This window comes from Erpetoichthys calabaricus, chromosome 3 (assembly GCF_900747795.2).
Source record: "Erpetoichthys calabaricus chromosome 3, fErpCal1.3, whole genome shotgun sequence".
In the NCBI taxonomy this organism is placed as follows: domain Eukaryota; kingdom Metazoa; phylum Chordata; class Cladistia; order Polypteriformes; family Polypteridae; genus Erpetoichthys; species Erpetoichthys calabaricus.
The window spans coordinates 23,565,083-23,588,431 of record NC_041396.2 but is presented as its reverse complement, the minus strand read 5'-3'; the positions used below and the strand labels follow the sequence as shown (position 1 = coordinate 23,588,431).

The following is a 23,349-nucleotide window of genomic DNA, read 5'->3' as shown; positions in this document are numbered from 1 at the left end:
GCAATGCAACTCCTTTTGGCCTTCTCTAAACTTCTCCATCAACACCCTCAGAGCAAACATCACATCTGTGGTGCTCTTTCTTGGCATGAAACCATACTGCTGCTCACTAATCATCACCTCACTTCTTAACCAGGCTTCCACTACTCTTTCCCATAACTTCATGCTGTGGCTCATCAATTTTATCCTCCTGTAGTTACTACAGTCCTGCTCATCCCCCTTATTCTTAAATATCAGCACCAGTACACTTCTTCTCCACTCCTCAGGCATCCTCTCACTTTTCAAGATTCCATTAAACAATCTGGTTAAAAACTCCACTGCCATCTCTCCTAAACACCTCCATGCTTCCACAGGTATGTCATCTGGACCAACGGCCTTTCCATTTTTCATCCTCTTCATAGCTGTCCTTACTCAGTGGTGTAGCGTAGTGGGGGCGGCAGGGATGGCCCGCCCTGGGTGGCACTTTTAGGGGGCGGCAAAATTTCACAATAAATAATAATAATGTCTTGTAAAAATCTGAACCATACCTAAATAAGGGGGCGGCAGAATTTTCCTCCGCCCCGGGCGGCTGACACCCACGCTACGCTACTGTCCTTACTTCCTCCTTGCTAATCCGTTGCACTTCCTGATTCACTATCTCCACATCATCCAACCTCTTCTCTCTCTTGTTCTCTTCATTCATCACCATCTCAAAGTACTCTTTCCATCTGCTCAACACACTCTCCTCGCTTGTGAGTGCTACCTTCTCCCTATAGTTTGTTCAATTTTGTAATCAATAAAAAGTGCAATTATCTGTGGGAAACCATTTTAATATCATAACAACTAGGTTAGTGGGGCATCAAGTGCAAAGCAGAAGAAGACCCCAAGTAGAAATAGACACTTTCATGCATGACACACCCACAAACAGCCACTTAGGGTCACCTATAAACTGACATTTTCCATTATGGAGAGGGGACAAACTCATACAGACATAGGCAGAACTGCATTCAGGACAATCACCACCCCAGGAATAAAACAAAGATCCTTGTTTATATCACCGCCTGTAAGGTAAGCACTACTTTAGGGTGCCTTTGGCTTTGCCCTCTTTGAAAATGAGCCAATCCCCTCGGGTTCTAACCTGTCAAGTACACTAAATGGCCTTCTGTGCCCTATCAGGTTAAGAAACACAGACTGTTAATTACGGCAACAACCAATACCCAAATCCAATTAAAGTCTAAAGAAACCCCAATAAATCAATAGGGTGAAAACAGTCTTGTTGAGCCTTGGCGTGAACATGCGCTCTCTAATTCCCAGCTGGCCTGACCTTTCCAGCTCACCAGTGCTACAATACACACTTACGCATTAGCGAGCCGTGGAATATGTCATACAGTAGAGTTCAAGAAAAGCAATTTGAAATAACCAGTCAATGACAATATTTGTAATAAATCTGTAATAACCTCTCACCATATGGTATATAATAACAGCTCAAAGATATGCTATGTTATAGATTTTTTAATAAGATATGCATGATACATTTCTAGAAACAATTCCACAACTGCATATTGTGGTGGACGGTTGGAGTCCATGCCTGGCCGGGACACCCCTTCACTATATATTCAGGAGGGACTGTACAATACCTCCCCTGGACACAAGATGGCCGTCCCCCTGGGTTGGAGCAGTGCCTCAGTTTCTCGCAGGGCTCCATGGGAATTGGAGTTTGGTGCAGCCCTGTTGGGTCCCGCAGGCACTGCCAGGGGGTGCTGCAGCTGGGACTCCTGAGCCCGTATTCGCCACACCTGGAACTCGGCAGTCAACCACCTGGAGCACTTCCGGGTGGACTATAAAAGGGGCCAGCAGCCACCACTCAATGGCCAGAGTTGGGAGGAGGAGCACGAAGCTTGACGAAGGAGTGGTGGTGGTGGAGGAAGAAGATCATGGTCTGCTTTTGTGTACTTGGGACTGTGTTGTGCCTGTGGGGGTCACGGGGAGACGTGCTCCACAGGTGAAGAAAATAAAACTTTCTCTGGATTTTGTTCGGTGTAAGTCTGTGTCAGGTCAGGTGCCTATATAGCGCCTTTTACAATATGTATATTATATTAAATACTAGACAAAGAGCCCGTTTAGACAACATAAGATGAAACGGGCACAAGTGGAATAGTAATAAGTTTAAGCACCACAAACCTGATATAGGTGTATTGAATGAATGCATAATTAGACCTGGAAATGTAGATGAAATCGCCTTTCAGGCGTCTAGAGCTTTAATCGAAGTCGCCTTTCTCTTTGAATTTTCGCGGCCATAAATCCACCGCCTGCCACAATGCCGGTCTTGTAAGGTTTTTCGGGCAGCTGCGCAGAAGGCGACTGTGCATTCGGCTTCGGACAGACGTGAGTGAGTGAGTGAGTGAGTGAGTGAGTGAGTGAGTGAGTGAGTGAGTGAGTAGGCTGGCGAATTATATATAAGACTAGCCAACCCGCGGCGTATACGCCGCATAATTATGTATTGATGGGTGAACACTTGCTGAACGACACAGTTGTCCAAATGGGGTGGGTTTGTGGATACCACTGTGAGTGAATGAAAAGATGGACCTCTGGAGAGAGCAACATACAATTGTCCGTGACTGAAAGCGGGATCGTCTGTGACGATGGAGGCCACGCTGGTGAAAGTTACTTCGTCGGTAGGGATAAGTTTCAGCACTTGTTCATTAAGGTGTAGCGAGTCTTCGTTGTTGATGCTTAATATAGCTTGCGTACTGAGTTGTTCCGGAGTCACAGTTGAGAAACACTTTTTTAATGTCTTTTAAGCACAGGGAAAAAAATTAACATGTGAAACATCCGTAATGTAATAAGCCACCAAGAAAAGTAACATTGCAACAATGCACGCTACGATCCGATCGCTGTAAACAGAAGTGAAAACAAAATCGAGGCCAGTGCATTCTTTAACTGCCTTGTAGCGCAATGGTAGTGCTGCTGTTTTGCAGTAAGGAGACTGTGGAAGATTTTGGGTTCGCTTCCCGGTTTCTCCCTGTGTGGATAGCGCTTTGAATACTGAAAACACCGGTATATCAATGTAATGAAGTATTATTATTCTTATGCGTCCAGCGCTCTCTCTCTCGCGCACCTGTATGCGTGTGTGTGTCGCTCTCTCTCGGTCGCTCGCTGCACGTGTTCCTGCAGGCATACCAGTAAGTGAATGAAAAGATGGAACTCTGGAGAGACAACATACAACTGTCCGTGACTGAAAACTGGTTTTGGCAGATACATGCACATCTTTTTGAAAGTTTGGCCCTGTGCCTTATCAATTGTCATCGCAAAGGCAAATCTAACAGGAAATTGTCTTCGTGTTAAAGTAAAAGTCAAATTATCCGCGACAAACAAACTGTTTTACACGCTGCATACCAACCCGTGGTGTAGTATACGCCGCATAATCATGTTTTTTAAGCAGAGGGAAAAAATGAACATTTGCAAAATCCGTAACGCCGCTTTCAGTAAGTACAATGCACACGCGTTTAATTTGTCAGCCACTTTTTGCCAGCTGTCTTTTCTGGTTTGGGCTGCTTTTGCAGTGTTACCGCTTGTGCATATTAAATCTTGAAATCCTTCGAGTAACTAATTAACTAACTAACACCCACCCACCCAGCTTGTGAGAAAAAAATGTGCCCATTCTTTCATCATTTTGTTGCAGCCTATCAAAGACTTGCTGATCATGTTTTCTAGACTCAATATACAGTGGAACCTTGGTTCACGACCATAATTCGTTCCAAACCTCTGGTCATAAACCGATTTGGTCGTGAACCGAAGCAATTTCCCCCATAGGATTGTATGTAAATACAATTAATCCATTCCAGACCATACGAACTGTATGGAAATATATTTTTTTAAAGATTTTTAAGCACAAATATAGTTAATCATTACACCATAGAATGCACAGTGTAATAGTAAAAACATTGAATAACACTGACATAAACACCCAGGCTCCCTGCTCAGCTGCATGCGCAGGCTCTCTCTCAGAGCCTCCCCCCCCCCCCCTCTCTCAGCAGCACGCGAGCCTCCCCAGCCCCCCCCCCCTCTGTCTCTCAGAAGCACGTGAGCCCCCTCTCTCTCTCTCTCTGTAACATTGCAGCAGTTGTATAAACACTTTTTTTTTAAAATGAGTTGTAAGCACAGGGGGAAAAAAGGAACATTTGAACAAATCCGAACTTTATTTAAAAGCCAACCAAGATAGTAACATTGCAGGAGTTCACCATTTTTAATCAGGCGACTGACAGTAGTGGAGTCAGGCACAGAGAAGGTCAGCTGCTGAGAAACTGTCTCGACTGTTGCAGGGCGGTGAAGCAGGTGAGACGCTAATGAAAAAGAGGCACAGGGCTTATTGGTTTTTAAAGACTGCTTCCTTCATTGTGTTTTAACCTCAATTTTAAAGGATTGCGCGTCTCTCTCTGTCACGCTGCCTGTGTGTGCGCGGCTCTCTCTCTCGGGCTGCCTGTCTGTGCCTCTGTCTCTCTCTGGCGCTGCCTCTGTGTGAACCAAGGTTCCACTGAGGTTGACTAATGAAAAGTTAACGTGGCTCAGAGCTGCATGTGGACTGTGGCACAAACAAACAGAAATGACGGCATGTTTTCCGAGGCGTTGCGTCCGAGTTGGTGGGTGTGGCTCTGCGAGTTGTCGTCGTATCCAATGGTCTTAGAGTTGGTGGGCGTGGCTCCTTCCTGCGTGTGCCATGGGTGTCTTACTTGTCGGCGGCTTAGTGAATCCACGCCCCTTCTGGCTTAGTGAATTATACATATAGATAGTTGTGGCCAAAAGTTTGGAGAATGACCCAAGTATTGGTTTTCACAAAGTTTGCTGCTTCATGGTTTTTAGATCTTTTTGTCAGATGTTTCTATGGTATACTGAAGGATAATTACAAGCATTTCATAAGTTTCAAAGGCTTTTATTGACAATTACATGGAGTTTATGCAAAGAGTCAATATTTGCAGCGTTGGCCCTTCTTTCTTTTTCAAGACCTCTGCAATTTGCCCTGGCATGCTGTCAATCTACTTCTGGGCCAAATCCAAACTGATGGCAGCCCATTCTTGCAGAATCAATGCTTGGAGTTTGTCAGAATTGGTGGGTTTTTGTTTGTCCACACACCTCTTGAGGATTGACCACAAGTTCTCAGTGGGGAGTTCCTAGGCCATGGACCTAAAATGTTGATGTTGATGTGTCTCACTTCATTTGTTAATTGCTGTTTTCCTGCCCTTTTCACTGGACTATTGTGCTAGTGGTACTTCAGAGGGTGTCTGCTCCAGCTCTTTTTAAGACACAGAGAGGGTTTTAAGTAATCAACAGAAGTTGGGACACCTGTACAAATTGTTTGCTTCCACTTGCAAGACTTAATTAACTTTAATTGCAGCAGAACATCTGTAGTTTTAACCTATTAATTGTTCCCTGTAGAGTGATGGAGCAGAGTGGTGGCTCTGAGGCTAGGGATCTATACTGGCAATCGGATGGTTGCTGGTTTGAATCACGTAAACACCAGAAGTGACTCTACTTCTTTGGGCCCTTGAGCAATGGCTTTAACCTGCAATTGCTCCGTCCTGGGTATGACATTAATGTGCATCCAGCCCTGCAAATAGGCCCTCCAACCTGCAGGGAAAAACCTGGGGGTGGATGGCAAAATTGATTATCTAGCCACCATAAAAAAACCTCACGCTGGTGAGGTGTTGAGGTGCCTGGCTGCACTCAGGTCCTAATATGGGATTCTAAATTGGTTTATCATTGGATTGTCATGTGGTGAGTGTGGGCGGCATGGTGGCACAGTGGTAGCACTGCTGCCTCGCAGTTAGGAGACCTGGGTTCGCTTCCCGGGTCCTCCCTGTGTGGAGTTTGCATGTTCTCCCCGTGTCTGCTTGGGTTTCCTTCGGTTTCCTCCCACAGTCCAAAGACATGCATGTTAGGTGCATTGGCGATCCTAAATTGTCCCTAGTGTGTGTGGGTGGGTGGGTGTGTATGTGCCCTGCGGTGGGCTGGTGGTTTGTTCCTGCCTTGCGGCCTGTGCTGGCTGGGATTGGCTCCAGCAGACCCCCGTGACCCTGTGTTAGGATATAGCGGATTATTTAATGGATAGATGGATGTGGTGAGTGTGGCAATGTGTGGTATCAGCGCATGCTCCTAACCTCTATCACCTCTGTAGAAAGCCCATTTATAATATTCTGAATTTTCCTTTTTTTCAGTTTTTGCTAACCTAAAATATAAATGTAAACTTGTGGCAGTTTACTGCTTACCTTTTCGCTATTTTTGGTCACTTGTTGCATTTTACCTGATTAAATTTGAAGAAAAACTGAGGTGCTCTAAAATTTTTGAAAAGTAATGAATCCCAGCCAGGAAGGAGGAGGAGTCATTACCTGGACAGGAGGGCAGGCCGGAATCGCTTTTTTCCCAGCTGGTATCATTTAATGCACTGGTTCTCAAACTGTGGGGTGGGCCCCCCTAGGGGGGCACAAAGCAACAAAAAGGGGGGCGTGAACAGATGTGAAAAAAAGAAAACAAGAATCAAAAATATGAAAAATACATCTATTGAAACCAAAACAAAGTAACTTGAACTACATTCTGATGCTAGAAAAATAAATATAGAGTTAAATAAATCTATGATATATCATTAATTAAAACAGAACAAATTGGTATTAGTGGGATCCTTTCAAAAAAACCTTAGGGGGGCACGATTAACACTGTTATGAAAACTCGGGTCGCAAATACTTAAAGGTTGAGAAACGCTGCTTTAATAGATAGACGGGCAGAAGCCGAGTACTCTCGAGCAATTTCATCCCCCATACACCAGGTGGCAGTTGTCCTCATATGGAAGCCCAATTGGGACACTCACAAGGGTGTTTGGGACTTGGGGTCCAGAAGTGCAGTTCTGTCTGAGTCCCTGGGGATCGATAGAAGGCAATGGGGAACATTCCTGGGTTGGGCTTAATATCAATGAGTCATAGTTGAGAGGCAGCAGACAACACTAAGTGGAGGGCATTAGGAGGAAGAATTTTAGATAGATAGATAGATAGATAGATAGATAGATAGATAGATAGATAGATAGATAGATAGATAGATAGATAGATAGATAGATAGATAGATAGATAGATAGATAGATAGATAGATAGATAGATAGATAGATAGATAGATAGATAGATAGATAGATAGATAGATAGATATGAAAGGTTAAGTTTAGGGTAAATTTCAAAATCCTCCTTTTAACATATTAAGCCTTAAATGGCTGAGGTCTGGCTTACTTGTCTGAACTTATCATGACTTACAAACCTGAGCGCACATTAAGATCTCAAGATGCCGGTCTGCTTATGATTCCAAGGATTAATAAAACAACATTGGGATGTCGAGCTTTTAGTTACAGGACCCCTAAACTATGAAATGGTCTGCCTGCTACTAAAAGAGATGCTCCTTCAGTCTCAGCTTTCAGATCCCGGCTGAAGACTCACTACGTCAGTTTAGCACACCCTGACTAGAGCTGCTGATTAACTGTACAGACTGCATCTCTGTTGTTAGTCATTAGCACTAAAACATAAGTAACATGATAGTTATAATTTGTTACTAACCCTCACCTATTCTGTTTCTCTCCTTGGTACTCAAATGTGTCACTTGGTGCCACGGCCCACCTGCCAAGTTGTTTCGCCTGCCTAAGGTAAAGTCATCCCTGATGGAGGATCACAGTAATCATTGGGTAGAGGGGTTCTTTCATTGAATTGGCTGGCCCAGTGCTGACTCAGCTGTGGAATGGCCAATAGGGGGAGGCAGCTTGATGGCCGAGGTCTCCAGGACTCTGAACAAATCCAAATCCTATTATGTGATATCATCTACTTTTAAATTCTGCTTTTATTTTACTATTATACTGTATTGAGGATTACTGTTCTGTGTATTGTATTGTATTGACACCCACTGCACACCCAATCTACCCAATTGAACTGCCTTTCCCAAGGTTTCTTCCATTTTTTTCCCTACAACTGTTAAAGCCCTTCTTGTGTGGTTTTAGGCTATACAAAAATAAATTGTATTATAGATAGATAGATAGATAGATAGATAGATAGATAGATAGATAGATAGATAGATAGATAGATAGATAGATAGATAGATAGATAGATAGATAGATAGATAATATGAAAGGCACTATATAATAGATAGATAGATAGATAGATAGATAGATAGATAGATAGATAGATAGATAGATAGATAGATAGATAGATAGATAGATAGATAGATAGATAGATAGATAGATAGATAGATAGATAGATAGATAGATAGCAATTAGGAAAACTGTGAAGGTGTAGGCTGGTGTGATTGAAACTAATATTTTTAGTGTCCCTTTCCCTTTCTGGGCTCCACTGCTAGGAGAAGCTCCCTTTGCATTGTCTCTGCAATCTCAATTGATTGCTTACCTGATAAATCTTTTATGGTGCTGCTCATGGCTGTCCATTTCTGCATTAATCCACTCCTCTGCAAAATGCACACCCCCTTCAAAGTGATAAAGGCTCTTTGCATCCATTTTTGATGAACAGTAATAAGTCACTTGTCTCCCATTTCTGACTTATAAACTGTGCCATTACATCGGAAGGCTTATAAGTGAGCTCTCCAAGCTGGCCTAATGTAATGTCACACATGCGCGCATGGGAGGCAGCTAGAAAGACCAAAAGAAGGTACTTCCATGCCAGTCCAGGGGGTGGTGGGGTGCAGTAAACCTCTGTCTTTTATCTCCGCAGACCAGACATGGGAGATTCTCCCTGATTCCAAAAACGTCACTTCTGATTCCGTCCTGATGACGTCACCTCCAGTTGCTGGCCCCTGTGATGCCACTTCCACCAACCTGTTTTAAAGGCCAGTCATGCTCCGTTTGTGCTCATTTCTATTGTTGGACACTTCTGTGTTACCTGACCTTCTAATTTGCCGCCTTATTCAAGTATACGGGTGGCTGCCCCAAGCCTCCTTTTGGTGTCCAGGTCTATTCATTTCACAGACTGGTGAAGGACTCCAGCCTAGAGAGCTTGAGACAGTAGCATTTGCTTGTGTAAGGTTAGTAACACCAGAAAAGTTCTTTTGCAAAACCAAAATGAGCAAGTTATGCCCTGTATTTAATTTTGAACACTGTCAGCATTTAAAAGAAATAATGAGACCAATGTGAATGTCACAGGTGTGTTTGCACTTTATCTGAGACCGAAAATCTGACATGAAATTGTTCCAAAACAAACAAATTCACTCCAAGAATACTGAAAAGAAGCAGAATGAAATCATAAATGAAATACCAAACAGCAAATAAAAAATTTGGAGCTGAGGGTCAGTAAGCTTTAAGTTCAAGTTACCTGAACTCTTCTTTAAAATTTCAGTACTTATTTAACACTCTGATGCTGATCTTTCTGATCATAAAATCGGTCATTACGATAGCAATTGATGAGAATTCATAATTAATTGCAGAATTACGGTATCTGATGGTTCCTCTAAAAGACCTCTTTCTGTTGTACGATTTGGCTCAAAAACTAATCGGCACATCGTCATCTCATAACAGGCTTAAGTTTCGAGTTTGGTATTTTTCTGTCCCGCCGTGTTTACTCTTGACCGTCCTCGAGAACCTTTGACACACAGACACAAACCCATGATTCAGATATTGATGTTTTCTGGATCAGGGGACCCTAAAACGTCGAGATCCGTCATAAAATTGGAAATCGAAATTTTTGACGAATCTAAAGCTTTCACTCCTCCCCCCATAGAGTGCAAAGCAATAAAGACTTGCGAGAAGAGCCAATCAAAACAGTAAACGGTACTCTACATCTAATAATCAAAAAGTCAATAATGAATTCAAAACTGAGGAATCTAAAAATTAACCTCAATCCAAAAAGCCCTCACCAATATGTAAGACAAAAAAATGAAATTCCTGAATCAAAAATGAAGGAGGAAAGAATTAAAATTACAAAAACTGCTGTAACAGGACTAGAGACTGGGCAGCTGGCAGAGGTGAGCACATGTAGATTTCACTTTTTGAGTGCAAACCTTTCTGAAAACATGTCTTCGCTTTTTGTTACGGGTTACTGAGTGTAGACTGAAGGGCAAAATTGACAGATTTATGCATTTAGAATTAAATCGACAATACATTAAAAGTGTACAGAAGGTGAAGGGTCCCGAATACACTCTGAACCCACTGCATACATTGGATTACTGTATTACGCAGGCTGAATCAAGAAGGACGATTCTTTTTCCGAAATTAATATTATAGTTGAATAATTTATTTGCCTGTATTTTAGCAAAACTTTATATCAGACAGGCATGCCTATTGTTAATTAAGTCCCGTTGAGTACAATGTTAGAAAGGCGATTCAGTTACGCTGCCGAAGGGCACACGCCGATGCGATAAAAAGCAGAAAAAGAATTTCTTAAGTGACTTGACTTTGTGATTAAAATTAAAATCTGTAATGAAAATAGGACTTCAAAACAATAAAAAAGAGTTGGGGTCTGTCCCCATATAATGTCCAAAGGACAATGAATGCAAAAGGGCAAAATTTCAGATCAAAGTACTTTCCAATAATTCAGGGGTCTTCAATCACAGTCCTGGTGGGCCGCAGTGGCTGCATGTTTTTGCTCCAACCCAACTGCTTAATAAGAAGCACTTATTGCTCAAATAACACTTCTGTTTCACTTTAGTTGTCTCGCTCATTAAGATTTTGAACTCTTATTGCTTATTTTAGTCTTAAACAGCTGTATTCTTGGTCTTTAATTGCTCCTAATTAGCAATAACATGCAAATGACAAAAAAAACCAGCATTTCTCCATTCAGCTTGTTACCCTTTACACCTGTGTGTATTTATCATGGACTATTGTGTTAAATTAAATACTTGTAAGGAAATTGAAGAGGAAAAAGTGAAGGAATAAGAATTACTCCTCCATTTTATCCTTCAACTCATTTAGATCAGGGGTGGGCAATGTCGGTCCTGGAGAGACGCAATATGTGCAGGTTTTTGTTCCAACCCAGTTCCTTAACGAGAACTCAATTATTGCTGATGAAGCACATATTGCTTAAGTGACATTTTAATGCTTCATTTTAGTGGTCTCGCTTGTTAAGGTTCTCCAATCTTAATTGCTTATTTTAATCTTAAACTGCTGCATTCAGTGTTTTAACTGCTCCTTATTAGCAATAAGATGTAAAAGACAAAGCAGCCAGCAGTTCTCCAGCTAGCTTTTTCCCAATTACATCTGTGTGTGTTCATCATGCACGGTTTGATTTAATAAAACACAATAGAAAAATGTGACAGACTGAAAATTATCTGTTTTAGGCTTCAAATTATTTGGATGATATCCTTGGAAAGGAAAAAAATCTACGATATAAGAGCCTTACATTGCACAGACTAACAAGCCATAAAATTAAATAAGGTCTGAGATTGGCAATGATTGGTTTCTAATTAAGCAATTGGGTTGAATGAAAACCTGTAGCCACTGCGGCTCACCAGGACTGACATTGCCTACCCTTGATTTAGATGATATCCTTAGAAAGGGAAAGAAAATCCAGGATATAAGAATTACCTGACATAACATAGTTAAAGCACTAACAAGCCATGAAATTAAATTATTGGCAAGAATTGCTTTCTAATTAAGCAACCAGGTTAGAACAAAAACCTGTAGCCACTGCGGCCCTCCAGGTCTGGGATTGAGGACCCCTGCGGTAATTGAACAATGTACATGAGAAAAGATGGCGTTTTTATACAGAGAAAAATGGCTGGACTGAAATGAGTTGGCAGGAGATGACGTCATAGCTGTCAGACGGAAATGACATCATCTTTGGAAGCCAGAAGTGAGGTCATCGGGGTGGAACCGGAAGTGACATGATGTCGAAGGCGCCAGAAGTGACATCATGGCGAGGGTGCCGGAAGTGACATTATCCTTGGGAGTCAGAGGTGAAATTGACGATTGGATGCCATCTTAAGAACCCGGAAGTATGGAAGGTACTTTATATTTCTTCTTTTTGTCTGATGAGAGAGAGAGAGGCGTTAGTACCGGATATCAACCCCCTATCTCGCGATATTTCACTCTTAGATAAATTTTCTCTTGCTCCACCAATGTCATTTCCGAGTCTTATGCCACTGGACCAGCCGCTTCTGGCCAATTCATCATATGGCCACCATCTTGTTTATTGTATTCAGTTCTGTTTTGGACTCAGTTGGTAAAGCTTTTTTTTTTTCACATTATACTTTTCAAGTATATCAGGTGGCTACCCCAAACCTTTATCTGTGTTTTGTGTTCTTTTTACAATATATATACAGTAGGTGCTGACCCATTGGCTACTCTGTAGGCAAAAATCAAGGATCTGAACTAAGTATGTGCTGTTCCAGGAAGACAGTGCAGTGATTTGAGCAGAGGAGTGACCTGTGCCTGTTTTGGGCTGGTTAACACCAGGCATGCCGCTGTATTGTAAGTCATCTGCAGTGGCTTGGTGACACATGCCAGTGTTCCTGCCAGCAGAGAGCTGCAGCAGTCCAGCTATGACAAGACCAAAGCCTGCCTGGAACTGTATATTCTTTCAGATATGACCTGATATAAGAATTCCAAAAAAAAGAGAAACCTTCTGACTTGGCTAAAGATAAGAGAGCAGTCGCAGTGAGGCGTCATAAAGGCGTACTGCTGTAGGTATGAAGGAGCCCCAAGTAGCTTTTCTTGGCATACAATGGGTGGATGGTTGGATGGATGGAAGAAGTGTGTTGGTAGGGTTGGAGAGGTGTTCTGATTTTAAACAGAAATAAATTCTTGAATAAAAATCAAAAATAATAATAATAGTTACAGTAGGACTCGTCGCAGTAGAACTCAAATGCCTCCTCCCAACCAAAAGAAAACAAAATTTACAATTCAGTCCTCATGCTTATCAACTAAATTAGATACCATATGGACATATTGTCACCCAGCAAATTAACTGACTGTGTGCATATGGTGCACTTGTAAATGGCAGGCAGAGCATCTGTCTTTCTTCACAGCCAAACATTCTTCAACAAAATAACTAATGATATGTGTGTTTAAACTCTCTGTGCAATGTGAACTTCTTTATAGACTATGGAACCATTTCATTTCATTTCCGTACCTGCACCTGTACTCGCTTTACTTTGCCGATTCTTCTGATGGTCAGGACTGCGGTTCAACGCACACACAGGCAGGCCATTAAACTTTGTGTGGTGGTAAGAAAGGAATTCCCACATCTGGCACTCATAAGCAAAACTGGCAACTTAATATTCTGAGTCATGACGCCCCCTAATGGTGCTAACTTGTACTACATCCTTGATGCCCAGATTCAAATAAAATAAAATCGGGAGTGGTCTCCCCTAGACTTCCTCAAATATTCAGATATGGGGATGGATATTTGAGGAGTAAACCGCAAGACAGTGATTATATTTTTATATTATGTACATTAAAGAACCATCGACAACAAATATCAATCAAATATATATATATATTGTAAGAAAAGGCACTATATTGCACCCGACCCGGCACAGATTGACACAGAGGCACGTTTAAAATAGAACAAATATTTATTTTTCTTCATCTGTGGGCTACTCTTTCCTCGTACCCACAGACACAACATAGTCTCAAAGCACAGTACACTAAGCACACTCTTCTTGTCTCTTCCACCACCACTCCTCCTCAGCAAGTTTTGTCCTCCTTCCACCCGACCCGGCTGTTGAGTGGTGGTTGCTGGCTCCTTTTATGGCCCACCCGGAAGTGCTCCAGGTGCTTGTTTCTGGTTGCACTCCCGGGTGGGGCTGAAGATTAGTCCAGCTGGGCTCAGGGACCCATGCCGCACCACCTGGCGGCCATCCCAGACCCCAACTGGGCTGTGGAGAACTCCATCTCCCATGAAGCCCTGCGAGAGACTGAGGGGGGTGGCCATCCAGTGTCCAGGGGGAGGTACTGCACCATCCAGGACTGCTCCCCCTGAATACACATTGAAGGGGTGTCCCAGCCGGGACAATATATATATACTGTAGGTGCTGACCCATTGGCTACACTGTAGGCAAACATCAAGGATCTGAACTGCAGGATCTGCAGTGATCTGAGCAGAGGAGTGACATGTGCCTGCTTTGGGCTGGTTAACACCAGGCATGCCACTGTATTGTAAGTCATCTGCAGTGACTTGGTGACATATGCCGGTGTTCCTGCCAGCAGAGAGCTATGACAAGACCAAAGCCTGCCTGGACTGTATATTGTTTCAGATATTAATAATACAGGGTGAGTCAAAAGTATGTTAATACTAATGGATTATTATTTCCCTGCAGATAGACGTACACCTTGGGTGAAAGATTAACACTAGAGCAAAGAAGAGTGGTTTCAAGCTGGATGGAAGTGTATCGTTTTCTGACTGTAGTTATTCAAAACTTTGCGTAACGCTTTGCAGAATACGGACTGTGGTATCATCTATCCCCTGTGAAATGTGTGTCTGGTACTGTTGATCGTTGTTTTTGGTGTGTTGAACATGATAGCAAACAGGTTGAGCCATTCCGGTAAATCATCTTGCACATATTAATTATTTTTTGTGAACAAATTTTTTCCGCCATTCAAATGTTAACATAATTTTGACTCACCCTGTATATTGAACAATTATTATAAAAATAAAGTTGAATAAATCGGACTCTGCAGCTGCACAAATAAAAGGTAAAGTACTAGTTCCGGTTAACAGAAATAGCCCAAAAGTTGATAGAAATCTGTTTTGTACCTAATACTTGTATGCAAAATTTGGTTGACCTAAGTGAAAGCGTTCTCAAGTTATTGTGTTTGCATACACACAAACAGACAGACACACACACCGACATAATTCCAAAAATGGTATTTGCAGACTCTGGGAGGTCTAGAATGTCGAGATTAATCAAAACCTCGAAATTGAATTTTTAGACGATTTCAGTAGTCTCCCTATACTTCATATACGAGAAAGTCAGGGAGGTCTAAAACATCGAGAATCATCAAAATCTCGAAATGTAATTTTTGGACAATTCCAATAGTTTCACTGTACCTCTTATATGAGAAAGTCAAGGAGGTCTAAAACGTCGGGATTCATCAAAATATCGAAATGGAATTTTTGGACGATTCCAATACTCTCCCTATACTTCGTTTACAAGAAAGTCAGGGAGGTCTAAAACATCGAGATTCATTGAAATCTCGCTATCGAATCTTTGGACGATTACAATTCTTTTCTTTTTAGTATATACGAGAAAGTAAAAAACAGACTTTCTGTTATCATCCAAGAGACCTGCAAACTGAGAACCCCTACTGTGTCCATGTGAGCAAATAGCTGCCTAGGTCCCTGTTGTCGGAATCGTTCGTCAGTTACATGTACTTTAGTTTTGTCTGGAATATTTCCCACATTTTGTTTATGATAGTCCTCAGTGTTGGTGTGTCAGAGAGCAGATGTGCAGCATTGTTCATAACAGCACTCACTTTTGTTTAATCCTCTCCTTTTCTAAAACCTCCAGGGGGTCCAGAGTGTGTCCCATAACTGAATCTGCACTTTTAATTAGCTTGTTAATTTGGTAGGCCTCTCTTGAAGTGATGTTTCCAGCCCGGCCCAGCACACCACAGCACAGAAAATCTCACTGGTCATCACAGAGTTATAGATGATGTGAAGGATGTCACTATCCACGTTAAAGGGACACAGTTTCCTAAGGAAAAACAGTCTTTTCTGCCTTTTCATTTATAGTTCCACTGTGTTATGAGCCCATTTAAGTACTTAAGTACCAAGTGCTTGTAGGATTGCACCGCCTCTACATCCGCTCCCTGTGATGGGGTGAAAGTCAATAAGCAGTTTGATGATTTTGCTGATGTTAAGTTGCAGACAATTCTCTTTGCACCAAGACATAAAGTTCTCCTCCTGACTCCTCTCATCTGTCTAATCCCCCTTTATCAATACACCCCAAGTGCAGAATCATCTGAGAATTTTGGTAAGTGATATGACCTACTGTTATATTTATAGTCTGAGGTGTACGGCGTGAAGAGAGAAGGAGACAGGACAGGTCGAACACTCAGTAAGATAAGTGGTTTCTGTTTCCTGTAAATGACTTCTGATAGCAGCATCGCTAATGCTGGTTTTCGTCACAATATTGAGAAGTTAGACAAACCCTTTGTGGAGGACAGCGTAAGGAATATAAAGAAACAGATTTTACCATCAGTGGCAAAACAAATAAAATGCTTTAAACATTTACATTGATGAACAGAGTGATTATAATGTAGCAATATGACCTTCTTTATCCAGAAGTAAAGGCGATAACAAGTCTTAACAGCTTCTGATTCAGCGGTGCTTGACATTTGCTGCCATTAAAAGAACAATGCAAGTTTTGAGAATGGGTAAGCTCGGCGAATCCAGGCCATCGACTTTTTGAAACGACTTCCAGGAAATGGTGCTCAAGCTAAAGCCTATTTTTGGTAGGATCGGTTTAAGTAACCAAATGGGAATGGACTCTGATGGATTATGCGTTGTGCGTTTCCTACATCTCTGCATGTATTGATTAGACCCTGAACTATCGTAGGTATTAAACAAGCACAGGAGAGTTTTGGGTTAATTGTACTTTGTATAGACATTACTCTATAATACGACTTGCTCAGTTGTTTGGATTGCTGTTTGACCAGCTAGAACTGGAAAAGATGGGGGTTTGAAGTCAGGATGGCCCAAAGGTGTTCAAACACGAGGTACGTCTTCTAAGAGTGTTATCCTGGGCAACATACTGACTAATGGGAGAATTGAGAAGAAAGGCAGGACCTGGTTAGGATTGGTTTAAGGGTTCAAACACCACCACAACGGGGATGTCGGGAACCTGCTCCTTGACACTCCATCGGCCCTGAAATGCTACAGTGTGCAGTGTGAAGAAGACATAAATACCAGGGCAAATCAACACTCTGGGTTTCACCCCAGCCATTGTAGCCAGAGGCCCTGGCAGAAAGACTGACCAATGGACCCCAATAACATGAGGAGACTTTCCACCTGAGTACTTAGGCACGTTGGGTGTCAAGCCTTCAATGAGAAGTGCTGCTATCCATCCAGGGTGTACAGTCATGGACAAAATTATCGTCACTCTTGGAATTTTCCTTGAAAATGCACCATTTCTCCCAGAAAATTGTTGCAGTTACAAATGTTTTGGTATACACATTTATTTCCTTTATGTGCATTGGAACAACACAAATTCCAAATCTGACATCATGTCACACAAAACTCAAAAACCGGGATGGACAAAATTATTGGCACCCTCTACTTAATATTTGGTTGCAGGCCCTTTGGAAAAAATAACTGAAATCAAGCGCTTCCTATGACCATCAACAAGCTTGTTACACCTCTCAACTGGAATTTCTGACCACTCTTCTTTTGCAAACTGCTCAAGGTCTCTCAGATTTGAAGGGCGCCTTCTCCCAACAGCAATTTTGAGATCTCTCCATAAGTGTTCAATCGGATTTAGATCCGGACTCATTGCTGGCCACTTCAGAACTCTCCAGTGCTTTGTCTTCAACCATTTCTGAGTGCTTTTAGAGGTATGTTTGGGGTCATTGTCCTGCTGGAACACCCATGGCCTCTGACGCAGACCCAGCTTTCTGACACTGGGCCCTACATTGCGCCCCAATATCTTTTGGTAGTCTTCAGATTTCATGATGCCTTGCACACAGTCAAGGCATCCAGTGCCAGAGGCAGCAAAACATCCCCAAAACATCTTAGAACCTCCACCATGTTTGACTGTAGGTACTGTGTTCTTTTCTTCGTAGGCCTCATTCCGTTTTCTGTAAATAGTAGAATGATGAGCTTTACCAAAAAGCTCTACCTTGGTCTCATCTGTCCACAAGACGTTCGCCCAGAAGAATTTTGGCTTCCTCAAGTACATTTTGGCAAACTCCAGTCTGGCATTTTTATGTTTCTGTGTCAGCAGTGGGGTCCTCCTGGCTCTCCTGCCATAGCGTTTCATTTCGTTCAGATGTCGACGGATAGTTCGAGCTGACACTGTTGCACCCCGAGTCTGCAGAACGGCTTGAATATGTTTTGAAGTTGATTGGGGTTGTTTATCCACCGCTAGGACTATCCTTCATTGCAGTCTTTTATCAATTTTTCTCTTCCATCCACGTCCAGGGAGATTAGCTACAGTGCCATGTGTTGTGAACTTCTTGATTATGTTGCGCAGAGTGGACAAAGGAACATGAAGATTTCTGGAGATGGACTTGTAGCCTTGAGATTGTTGATATTTTTCCACAATTTTTGCTCTCAAGTCCTCAGACAATTCTCTGCTCTTCTTTCTGTTCTCCATGCTTAGCGTGGCACACTCAGACACACAACACAAAGGTTGAGTCAACTTTTTTCCATTTTAACTGGCTTCAGGTGTGACTGCTATATTGCCAGCACCTGTTTCTTGCCACAGGTGAGTTCAAACGAGCATCATATGCTTGAAATAAAACGATTTACCCACAATTTTAAAAGGGTGCCCGTAATTTTGTCCGGCCCATTTTTTGAGTTTTGTGTGACATGATGTCAGATTTGGCTTTTTTTCTCTGTTTTTTTGTGTTGTTCCAATGCACATAAAGGAAATAAACATGTATATACAAAAAAATTTGTAATTGCAATAATTTTCTGGGAGAAATGGTGCATTTTCTAGGAAAATTCCAGGGGTGCCGATAATTTCGGCCATGACTGTATTTGGGGTCAATGACACACCCATATGTGTTCACTTTAATTCATCTTTAGGCACATTTTAATAATTAAGAATTAAGCCTTAAAAAGAGTGAATAAAGATCTGCTCCTGTCCTTGATTCCTGTAGACTCAATTCACTGTCTCTGACTAAGTTAGCGAGAGATGACACACATGGTCAGTTCTGGTTTGATCCATCTATAGTCAGTATTAAGGAAGGACATTACAGCCTGACAACTAACCAATGCATAAACTGGCAGAGGTAAAAAATGTGGATATTAGACGGTGTGGTGGGTCCCTCAGTGACTCCCCTATGACAAAACAATACTGCACAAGAATCCATTGTAGCATTTCAAAGATAGAACAGATCTATCAATCAGAAGGAGACTCAGTCTAATAATGACAGAACAATACTTTCTGACTATAAGGGCAATCAATCTGTTTCTGTTTCCCAAGGACCTGCCTAAGAAAATCCCGCTGTAAGGTGCAAACCTGAGTTAAGGTGTAAACGCATGTGGTGGATATTCTTACTGGAAAGAAGATTGAATGTCAAGCTGTCCTCCTGCCTGCTCTAATGGGAGCAACGTAATGTCTATAATCAGACATGGACCACCAGCTGGAAGTGGACTGTAGTCTAATGAGCAGAAGCTTGACCGTAGCTTCATGTTAGTGTCATGAGTTTGCGGGGGCTTTATCCCTGGCCTTAGTTTTAGTTAATGTGGTTGTGACTGAACAGGGCATCCGTCATTGTGAGTAGAGATGGAGTCAGAAGATCACCTTATCAAATTTGAATCAGGTGCACCAGATCAGGTGGAAATGATTAGCTTGGCTGACATTGTCTTGTTTAAACTAACGGAGATATTTAGTTTGGTTTGCTCTTTGTTGTCGAAGTGTGTGTTATCACCATGCCAAGATTGAAAGAGCCCTCTCAGGTCCTCACAAAGAAGTCTTAAGGAGCATTGTAGTCTGAGAATGGATTTAAACAATTTTTCAAACAATTGGTAATCATACATTTCACTGTCTGGTAGGTCATCTACAAGCTGCCCAATTATCAACTTGCCCAGGTCGCACTACCCCAGCAAGATCCAGCCAAGAGGAGGATGCAAGATTCTGAAACAAGACTCTAAGGGCCCAGAATTTCATCACAGGACTTAATGGTAGCTCTTGTCGCTGTTGATGTCAAAATGTTGAGTCTACCATTACTAAGAGGCTGCGAAAATGAGATCTACATGGGAAAACTTCACGACAAGACTACAGTTTTTTCCATGAACAAATAAGCAAATAGCAGGACTTGGTCTGGTCAGACGAGGCAAAGATAAAGTTATCTGGCCACAATACCAGAAGACATGTTTGGTGAAAACCAAAACCAGCAGAAGGACCTGACACCAACTGTAAAGCATTGTGATGGACATGGCAGCAGGGCCTGGGCAGCTCACCATCATAGAATCCGCTATGAGTTCATCATTGTATAACAGGGTGCTTAAGGATATCGTGGGACTATCCATCAGAAGACTGAAGCTCAACCAAAAATGGACCTTGCACCAGAACAATGACACTAAACACACCAGAGAATGGCTGATAAGAAATTAATGAAGGGGAGTCTGAAATGTCCAAGTCAAAGCCTGGATCTGAACCCCATTAAGATGCTGTGTGAGTTAGGTTTTAGGGTTAGGGTTAGGGATGTGTGGGATTTGAAATGGGCACTGCACACAATACGCCCCTCAAACATCACACAGCTGAAAGACCTCCGCATGGAGGAGTGAAAAAACTTTAACCAGTCAATGTCAGAGATTGTTAGACAGTCACCGGAAACATCGACTTGAGGGGGCAATGCCAGCTACTAGAGCCAAGGGTGGGACTTCCTTTATCTATAGACAGAGTTGTCATATCTGTTCAGTTTTCTTTTTCCAATTAAATCACCTTTAACTACAGACATTATTGTGGATGAGTGAGGAATTACAAGTCCCAAGAAAACAAATATTGGGGTGCCAGCCCGGTCTCCCCCGTTTATGATTAACAAAAAAATACAAGCGCTCGTTGGCATGTTGGCAACAAAGTAAATATAATGCTGTTGGAATATTGTGTTTTTACAGTATGCTAAATATAACTAATAATGTTTAATTTGTGTGTTGATATATTTTAAAATTATTCAGATAATGACTCTTAACTTACTAGTTCAGAGCTCATGTGGGAAATGTTCTGTAACTGAAATGGCAGGTAGGCACAAAAGACCTCATTAGCTCACTAATATTCATGAGGTCGTTTTCCAAGAGTGTCAAAATTTGGAAGTAGATAAAATTCTGGGGTGTATGCAAAATAGACAAAGACGGGAATTCTGGGAAAATAAGGATATATTGTTAAAGAGTGTCATTGTTTATTAGAATGTGTTTAGGTTTAAGCTTAGATAAATCAACCAGTGTGCACATACAGTGTAAAAGAATATGTAAAATAGAGACTTTAAGATGAACGTATTTCATTTTTAGCCAAAAGCAATTTAATCAACAAGCAGCCAGACCATTGGAACGTATTGGTTGTCCCAAATTTTTGACTGATGCAATATCTTACATGAGGCAGTATATTATTGGGAAAAGGGGAAATCAGCAAGACTCTATAAATTCAAAGGATTTTATAAAGGACCACCAGAGAGATATCAACTGCCAGGAGGAGGAGAGAAAGAGAGAAGCAACTTCCAAAGAGAAGACCATTCAGTCAGACTTTTGAACCTATAGACGTTCCCCGTCTGCTACCAAGCATCACATCTGGTTTAAGAAAACAAAGACGACAACAACCAAAGCTACAGCCGTCTAACATGAAGCTTGCTGTGTGACCCTGAGGTGAATTGTTCAGGTTGTATGTTTTCATATTTAACATTTAGACCTGGTTTCTCCTTCACATGTACATACAGTGCATCCGGAAAGTATTCACAGCGCATCACTTTTTCCACATTTTGTTATGTTACAGCCTTATTCCAAAATGGATTAAATTCATTTTTTCCTCAGAATTCTACACACAACACCCCATAATGACAACGTGAAAAAAGTTTACTTAAGGTTTTTGCAAATTTACTAAAAATAAAAAAACTGATAAATCCCATGTACATAAGTATTCACAGCCTTTGCTCAATACTTTGTTGATGCACCTTTGGCAGCAATTCCAGCCTCAAGTCTTTTTGAATATGATGCCACAAGCTTGGCACACCTATCCTTGGCCAGTTTCGCCCATTCCTCTTTGCAGCACCTCTCAAGCTCCATCAGGTTGGATGGGAAGCGTCGGTGCACAGCCATTTTAAGATCTCTCCAGAGATGTTCAATCGGATTCAAGTCTAGGCTCTGGCTGGGCCACTCAAGGACATTCACAGAGTTGTCCTGAAGCCACTCCTTTGATATCTTGGCTGTGTGCTTAGGGTCGTTGTCCTGCTGAAAGATGAACCGTCGCCCCAGTCTGAGGTCAAGATTGCTCTGGAGCAGGTTTTCATCCAGGATGTCTCTGTGCATTGCTGCAGTCATCTTTCCCTTTATCCTGACTAGTCTCCCTGTCCCTGCCGCTGAAAAACATCCCCACAGCATGATGCTGCCACCACCATGCTTCACTGTAGGGATGGTATTGGCCTGGTGATGAGCAGTGCCTGGTTTCCTCCAAACGTGACGCCTGGCATTCACACCAAAGAGTTCAATCTTTGTCTCATCAGACCAGAGAATTTTCTTTCTCATGGTCTGAGAGTCCTTCAGGTGCCTTTTGGCAAACTCCAGGAGGGCTGCCATGTGCCTTTTACTAAGGAGTGGCTTTCGTCTGGCCACTCTACCATACAGGCCTGATTGGTGGATTGCTGCAGAGATGGTTGTCCTTCTGGAAGGTTCTCCTCTCTCCACAGAGGACCTCTGGAGCTCTAACAGAGTGACCATCGGGTTCTTGGTCACCTCCCTGACTAAGGCCCTTCTCCCCCGATTGCTCAGTTTAGATGGCCAGCCAGCTCTAGGAAGAGTCCTGGTGGTTTCGAACTTCTTCCACTTATGGATGATGGAGGCCACTGTGCTCATTGGGACCTTCAAAGCAGCAGAAATTTTTCTGTAACCTTCCCCAGATTTGTGCATCGAGACAATCCTGTCTCGGAGGTCTACAGACAATTCCTTTGACTTCATGCTTGGTTTGTGCTCTGACATGAACTGTCAACTGTGGGACCTTCTATAGACAGGTGTGTGCCTTTCCAAATCATGTCCAGTCAACTGAATTTACCACAGGTGGACTCCAATGAAGCTGCAGAAACATCTCAAGGATGATCAGGGGAAACAGGATGCACCTGAGCTCAATTCTGAGATTCATGGCAAAGGCTGTGAATACTTATGTACATGTGCTTTCTCAGTTTTTGTATTTTTAATAAATTTGCAAAAACCTCAAGTAAACTTTTTTCATATTGTCATTATGGGGTGTTGTGTGTAGAATTCTGAGGAAAAAAATGAATTTAATCCATTTTGGAATAAGGCTGTAACATAACAAAATGGAAAAAGTGATGTGCTGTGAATACTTTACGGATGCATTGTAAATGATGATTGAGCTTTAGTTAGTAAGTGAAGTGCTTTCAAAGGCAACCATCAGGATACTAAAAACCTGACTGGCTTTTGCTGGGATGCTCTGAAGTGCAGCTCTTTCAGGGGTGGCAGTCTGAAGACAGATTGACATGAAAGAGAATCCCAGCAGGGACGCCTGGTGAGTGGAGTG

The 23,349-nt window shown here is 42.2% G+C and overlaps 1 protein-coding gene across 1 annotated transcript in view; it reads left to right on the top strand.

The window, feature by feature from the left end:
- The first annotated feature begins 23,251 nt into the window (after positions 1 to 23,251).
- LOC114647822 (uncharacterized) overlaps positions 23,252 to 23,349 on the top strand; it is a 1,111,123-nt gene continuing 1,111,025 nt past the window's right edge. The window contains exon 1 of the mRNA XM_028796471.2: positions 23,252 to 23,263. The gene's annotated coding sequence lies outside the window, so the exon portion shown is untranslated. The remainder of the gene's footprint in view (positions 23,264 to 23,349) is intronic.